At 35.0% G+C, this 7,952-nt stretch overlaps 1 non-coding gene across 1 annotated transcript; it reads right to left on the reverse strand.

Moving 5' to 3' along the window:
• Positions 1–3,690: 3,690 nt before the first annotated feature.
• LOC126606084 (small nucleolar RNA R71) lies at positions 3,691–3,795 on the reverse strand. The gene has a single exon (XR_007617113.1). It is a non-coding gene; the product is annotated as a small nucleolar RNA R71 (small nucleolar RNA).
• Between the last annotated feature and the right edge of the window lie 4,157 nt (positions 3,796–7,952).

A 7,952-nucleotide genomic window follows, 5' to 3' on the forward strand; every position in this document is an offset into this window, starting at 1 on the left:
GTATAACCTTTAAAGTAGTTTATGTTTGAATGTATGTTACGTATAACCTTTCATCTTCTAGCTAGTTATATTAAGTTTTTTTTTTTTTAATTCAATCTTGCATGTTCACTTTATTTGTGTGTTCCTAAGTTGTCTCATGCCAAATTTGATTTTTTTTTTTAATCTCTATCTAAAATGACACAAATGATAAGTCCGTGAATGACTTACATATTTGTCCCGGGCAACATCATTTATCCACTGACCATTCTTGTCTTTATGGAGAGCCCCCCAATTGTCAATCACAGATAATGGATTTCCTTTCTGCTCAATAATGCAGAAACATACAATAGAATATGTAAATTCCATAATGAGTATAATAAGTAATTTAATTTCATTACCATCTGGGCCTTCCTAGCATGTTGGATAAATGACCTTGCCCCTCCTTTGTGGTGATACTTCTGTTTCTTCCTATTAACAGCATTTTGCTGTGAAAGCTCCTACATTACAAATTTGGTACATGACATACAAAAGAAGATTTAGTTAGCTATACATGTGTACAATTTGGAAAGTTTCAAGCTCTCAAACTTGTCATATATAACGTCATGTATTTCAGTTGTACATATTCATTCACCTTAGAGGGCTATCTCACCCCACCTTCTATATTCTCTCGGTCAACAATGTTAGAAACATCACAAGCTAAGGAGAGAGAAACATATAAACACCAAGCTTAAGGAAATTGAATGGAAGATACTCTTTCTTCTACCAAGGGCATTAGGCTAACACTGTTAGTCAGATGAGTATATGATAACCATTTTCAAACATTAAATTTTAACTCCAAATTACCTAAGTGTCAAGAAGTAACAATCAACAAACTTTAGATTTTAACTCAAAATTACCGAAGTGTAAAGAGTAACAATCAATTTAACCACAAGGTGAAATTCATTAATGCATGTTAGGATATTTTTATTTCAAATATGGCTATCGAAACTATTAGACGATATGGGATGACTGATGTTGCATATAACTGATGTGCATGATTGATGTTGTATACATATGGGGTGACTGATTATTAGACTATATGGGGTGACTGATGCTGCATATAACTGATGTTGCATACATATGGGGTGACTGATTATTAGACTATATGGGGTGGCTGATGCTACATATATATAGGGTGACTAATGCTGCATATATATAAGGTGACTGATGTTGCATACTGAGTGATTATTAGACGATATGGGGTGACTGATGCTGCATACTGACTGATTATTAGACGATATGGGGTGACTAATACTGCATATGACTGATGCTACATACTGACTGATTATTAGACGATATGGGGTGACTGATGCTGCCACATTTTATGTTTCCTTTTTCCATGGGATTCTCTATTAAGTCTAATCCCTTAATTTGAGGAAGATTGACATCTAGATGACTTGTTGATAGGTGTGTGCTAGCTACTTGCTGCACTCCCTCAATTTAAGGAGTGACAGCTTTAGGGTTTACCGAGTGATGAGTAGATTTTATATTATATATTTTACCCTAATCTTAGTATATTTTGGTTAATATTTTGGAAGAATTTTGATGCTTTGAATTGTATTTTCAATATAGGACTTCCGACTTCCTCTGGAGCAAAACAGGATCAAATGGACGAATTTTGGAGTAATTCCAGCTGGAAGATGTTTGTGAGTCACTTAGCTTGATCGTATCAAAATCTGGGATTTTCCCACCAAGCGGTTATTTTCTGACGATAAAATAAAGGAGCGATGCGCAGTGCTGGAAAATGACGTTTTTTGGCTTAAATTGCGTTTTTGGAACCCAAGATGACCTCGGATGGGTTCGTGGCCTTCTGGAGAAGTGTTCAGAATATTCCAAACCTTAAATCCAGCTATATTGGGCCAGTTTTTGAGCAGCTTATGGGTCCAAAATGTGGCTGTTCAGATTTTAGGCGAATTTTACCATTTAATTTAGGGTTATGTTTCATATTTTATTGATTATTAATTTTAGTTTCCTAGGGGGAATAAAGGACCTGTTTTTAGGGTTTGTGTGGGGGGTTTAGCAGATATATTGCTTGGCCGTCTACAGTTTTTTACTAGGCTTTATTTTTTGAAATTTTGGAGATAGAGAGAATTGCTAGGGTTTTGGAGATTTTCTAATTGAAGGTGTTTTCAATCATTTTCTTAATAATATTTTCTATGATTTCAATTACGAATATGCGTAACTAATTCCTTTTGCTAGGGCGAAGCCTTGAACCTTAGCATGAATATGTGATTTTTATTTAATTGCTTATGATTGATTGCATGCATACTTTGAATTATTAATCACCGGGATAAAAACTATCTAATTGTCTTAATGCGTGATCACCATTAGGACCTTTAGAAAAGTAATTTGATGCAAGTTTTGGTCAGAAGGTTCCCCGAAATTGACGCTGGCTTCTCGTGATTAATAATTGTAATTTCACTTAGGATGAACACCACGTCTTAAGGATTGCATGGTTTTTCATAAGATTTTCATAAAGTATAATGAGTCTTTCATGTTCAGATTTGATCCGAACGTCCGGACGGGTTGCATGTTAGATATACGTTTTATGTTGGAGGTTCCAAGTAGAATATGAATTAGGAAAATCTAACCTTCAAAGTGACATGTGTAGATCATAAGTAATTGGTAAAAGTTCATAGGATTGCTAGGTGATGGTGGAACCCTAGTATTTTCTTAATTTGATTCTTCCAAAACTGTTTTCTTTTTCCCCCAATTTTAATATTGCAGATTGTCTTATTTGTTTTAATTAAATTCGTTTTTTAATTTAAGTAGCCTATAAAATCAATCATCATAATTTCTACTTTACAATAATTAATTGGAATTTGGGTTGTTTCGAATTATTTAATAATCCCTGTGGAGAACGACCTTGCGAGATCCATTTATACTACAACAACCTTGTGATTCTTGCAAGTATTATAGGAGTTTTTATCCCATTCACATGAGTAGTAAAATCCCTATCAAGAAACTGGCGCCGTTGCCGGGGATTATTTAAAATAATTCCTACTAATCAGATTTTCAATTACTTATTTCTGTTTATACATATAAAAAACAATTTAATTTTTCTTTTTATTTTATTTTTCACAGATTACAGCAGTACAGTGCAGATTACAAAGATAATCTGTGCATGGTCAGCACCCGTTCAACAGTATAGAAATTGCTTCCTTTTGATCCAGTACTTGAGTAGACTTTGAGGAGACGCAGGAGAAAAATTTGCAGTGGGTTCCTTCTCTGCAGGGTACTTTTCAGCAATCTTTAATTTCTGCGGATCTGCACAGTAAAGAAAAAATGGCGTTTGTTATTCCAGAGGCAGGTCAGCCTTTGGGTGATTCTTTAACAGCCCATACCACAAATATACCAAGTTGCATTACTTATCCGGCAGTGGAGGAAGGGTCTACATTTGAAATAAAGCAGCACATGTTGAATATTCTACCTACATTTCATGGGTTATCATCTGATGATCCAAACATGCATATTGCAGAATTTTTAATGGGATGCAAAAATATTTTGGTGAGGGGATTTTCAGCCTAACCTATTAAGCTCCGTTTGTTTCCTTACACTCTAAAAGATCAAGCAAGAAGATGGCTCCTCACATTCCCATCGGGAAGCATTAGTACTTGGGCCCAACTTAGTGAAATTTTTTTAAACAAGTATTATCCAACTTCAAAAACTCTTGACATGAGAACTCAGATTTTATTTTTTGCCCAAAAACCAAATGAAGAGTTTCATGAGGCGTGGGAGCGGTTCAAAGAGTTGATTAGAAAATGTCCACATTTGGGTATTAACACTACTGATCAAATGCATATAATTTTCAGAGGGTTGAATATGACTACAAAGACTCTTGTCAACGCGTCATGCGGAGGTTCGTACAAAGATAAAAATGCACAAGAGGCTTGTTTGTTATTTGAAAAAATGGTGGCGGATACACAACAGTGGGCAGTTGAGCAACCACAATCTAGGTTTGTTTTTAAGATGTCTAACAATTCTCCGTATGTTACAGCACAAATTGAAAAAATGGAGAAAAGGCTTGATGCAAAATTTGACATGTTATTACAAAGAATACCAGGTTCACAGGTTGCTGTACAACAGCCCTTACAAGCTGCCTGCAGCATTTGTAACATGATAACTCATGATTTTATGAGCTGCCCACATAGAGATGTTTGTCCAGATTTTACAGCAGAGCAGGTTAATGCATTTAACAATTTCCAGCGTTCCCGATATGGCCCGTATTCAAATTTCTACAACCCAGGTTGGAGAGATCATCCTAATTTAAAGTGGGACAAAGATCAGCACTCTAGGCCTCAATTTTAACAGCAGGTACAACAACCTGCTGCACCTAGGTTGCAATTGAAAAATTAGCAAATACTACCACTTAAGAAATCCAAAATCTACAAGCAGCAATGAAAAACATGGAAAAACAAATTGGGCAGATTGCTTTGCAGGTTTCAGAAAGAGCTCCGGGTACATTTCCTAGTCAAACAGTACCTAATCCAAGAGGACAAGAAGAATGCAATGTTGTACATACTTTACGGTCTGGCAAAAGTTACGATAACAGACATGAAAATTCTGCTGGAAATTCGCGGGCAGCAGAATAGCCCCAAACTAAATTTGCAATTTTTGCAGATTTTGCAATTTCTGCAGATTCTGGGCAGCTACAAGACAGATCCGAAAATACTGCAGAAGTTACCACAAAAACTGCATAACATGTATATGAGCCTCCTATGCCTTATCCTGAAAGGTTAAAGCCTAAAGCTAAAGATCAACAGTGAACAGATTTTATGAAAACTTTGGCTAAAGTTCTAATTAATCTTCCATTAATTGATGCAATCAAGAACATTCCATCTTATGCCAAATGTTTGAAGGATGTTTGCATAAAGAAAAAGAAGCTCGTTGATTTTGAAAAAGTGGTTCTTACAGAACAGTGCAGTGCGGTCCTATTGCATAAATTACCTCCAAAGAAAAAAGATCCAGGGAGTTTTACTATCTCTTGCACCATTGGAAATTGTGATTTTAGTAGTTTTTTAATTGATTTAGGTGCAAGTGTAAACTTAATGCCTTATTCTGTTTTTAAACGTTTAGGTGAAGGAGAGCTGAAGACAACCTTCAGTATTATTCAATTGGCTGACCGTTCAACTACCTACCCTAGAGGAGTCATTAAAGATGTTATTGTGAAGGTTGACAATTTATATTTACCAGCTGATTTTATGGTGTTGGACATGGATGAAGATTTGACAACACCCATCATTTTGGGCCGCCCATTTCTGGCAACAGCCCGGACTCTTATTGACGTTGAAGCTGCAACATTAGCATTCCGGGTTGAAGATCAAACTGTTGTTTTCAAGTTGTTTGAAGCAAGCATACATTCAGGTGACAAGCAAGAATGCATGCGTGTTGATGCATTGGATGGTTTACCAAGTGTCGAGTTTATGAACAGATCATCTACTGACGATAAAATAAAGGAGCGATGCGTAGGTGCTGGAGAATGACGTTTTTGGGCTTAAATTGCTTTTTTGGGCTTAAATTGCGTTTTTGGAGCCCAAGATGACATCGGATGGGTTCGTGGCCTTCTGGAGAAGTGTTCAAAATATTCCAAACATTAAATCTAGCGATATTGGGCCACTTTTGAAGCAGCTTATGGGTCCAAAACGTGGCTATTCAGATTTTAGGCGAATTTTACCATTTAATTTAAGGTTATGTTTCCTATTTTATTGATTATTAATTTTAGTTTCCTAGGGGGAATAAAGGACCTGTATTTAGGGTTTGTGTGGGGGGCTTAGCAGATATATTGCTTGGCCATCTACATTTTTTCACTAGTCTTTATTTTACGAAATTTTGGAGACAAAGAGAATTGCTAGGGTTTTGGAGATTTTCTACTTGAAGGTGTTTTCAATCATTTTCTTAATAATATTTTCTATGATTTCAATTATGAATATGCGTAACTAATTCCTTTTGCTAGGGTGAAGCCTTGAGCCTTAGCATGAATATGTGATTTTTATTTAATTGCTTGTGATTGATTGCATGGATACTTTGAATTATTAATCACCGGGATAAAAACTATCTAATTGTCTTAATGCCTGATCACCATTAGGACCTTTAGAAAAGTAATTTGATGCAAGTTTTGGTCGGAAGGTTCCATGAAATTGACGCTGGCTTCTTGTGATTAATAATTGTAATTTCACTTAGGATGAACACCACGTCTTAAGGATTGCATGGTTTTTCAAAAGATTTTCATAAAGCATAATGAGTCTTTCATGTTTAGATTTGATCCGAACGTCCGGACGAGTTGCATGTTAGATATACGTTCGATGTTGGAGGTTCCAAGTAGAATATGAATTAGGAAAATCTAACCTTCAAAGTGACATGTGTAGATCATAAGTAATTGGTAAAAGTTCATAGGATTGCTAGGTGATGGTGGAACCCTAGTGTTTTCTTAATTTGATTCTTCCAAAACTGTTTTCTTTTTCCCCCAATTTTAATATTGCAGATTGTCTTATTTGTTTTAATTAAATTCGTTTTTTAATTTAAGTAGCCTGTAAAATCAATCATCATAATTTCTACTTTACAATAATTAATTGGAATTTGGTTTGTTTCGAATTATTTAATAATCCCTGTGGAGAACGACCTTGCGAGATCCGTTTATACTACAACAACCTTGTGATTCTTGCAAGTATTATAGTAGTTTTTATCCCATTCACATGAGTAGTAAAATCCCTATCATCGAGTTGGTAGGATTTGCCAAGGTAGGGTTGCTTGTAACCTTCTACCTCATTGTATATCCCCCCTTGTACATTCAATCAATCTATGAAAAATACATTCAAACAAACTTAAAATTGCCACAGAAACAAAGGTTATATTACCTTTGCCATATTCTTAATTCTAACCTAATTAAATAGGTGTTTAAGTAGATTTGAAAATTACAAGTAAAAAAGTGTGTGGCTGTATAGCCAAGTAAGCTAAGATACATAAATCATATCCTAACAAAATATAAATGTTATAGACAAACAACATGAGATCTTAATCACACTCAAAGAAACAAAATTCATTTAAAACAAACAGTTGAAACACTAATCGGTGGCCTGCAAAATGACACTAAGCAGATGAGTTCCATAGGAACAAATCAGATGAATAAAGCCACCAACTACAAGATAGGGAAAATCTCAATAAATAAAGGGAAAATACGAAACAAAAAGTAACAAAACCAAGATGCAGAAATTTTAGCCATAAATACTGAATTTAAAGAACGAACACGGAAAATGTCTATGTATTTCACTTTGTAAGGATTAACCAGCCTACAACTAAAATGAAAATGAAGAAGCATATAAGGTAAGAGCTAGAATGCAAGACTTATAACTAGAAACACTATGTTTGAAGAACATGACAAGTCACAATTTCACATTGGAAAATTAAGTAGATGACAACCAAAATGAAAATGAAGCATAAAAGGTTAGAGGTTCTGACTATAAAAATTGAATTTGTAGAACATGACAAGAAGTCTTCATGTTGAAAGAATTGATTTCTAACTTGGATTTATACTAGAAAAGATTGTATAGAATACATACCAAAAGGAGTGTAGTATTGTAAACATTATCACATAACCAATCCCAATGACTCTTTGGTCTTCCATTCCATATCTTACATTTGGAAGCTTAGCTCGTCCTCTCGCAGGTGTTCCACATGACAAGTAGTGTAGATGCAACCGGTGCCTAAACTGAGAGTACAACTTTGCGATCTTCTTGTCAACATATTCAATAATCTTTGGATGGGATAAGTCCACAACAAATAATACCTATTATTAAACATAAATATATGCAAGTGAGTGCTTGAAATTACAATGAATAAATTGAAAACTCACAAGCAATTTCTCTTGCAGTGTCTTCTTTTCTGAAGCTGGGACCTTAAACTATCTCTCATAGCAAACCGGTGAATAAGTTTGAACA

The sequence above is a fragment of the Malus sylvestris genome, chromosome 15 (genome assembly GCF_916048215.2).
Source record: "Malus sylvestris chromosome 15, drMalSylv7.2, whole genome shotgun sequence".
NCBI lineage: Eukaryota > Viridiplantae > Streptophyta > Magnoliopsida > Rosales > Rosaceae > Malus > Malus sylvestris.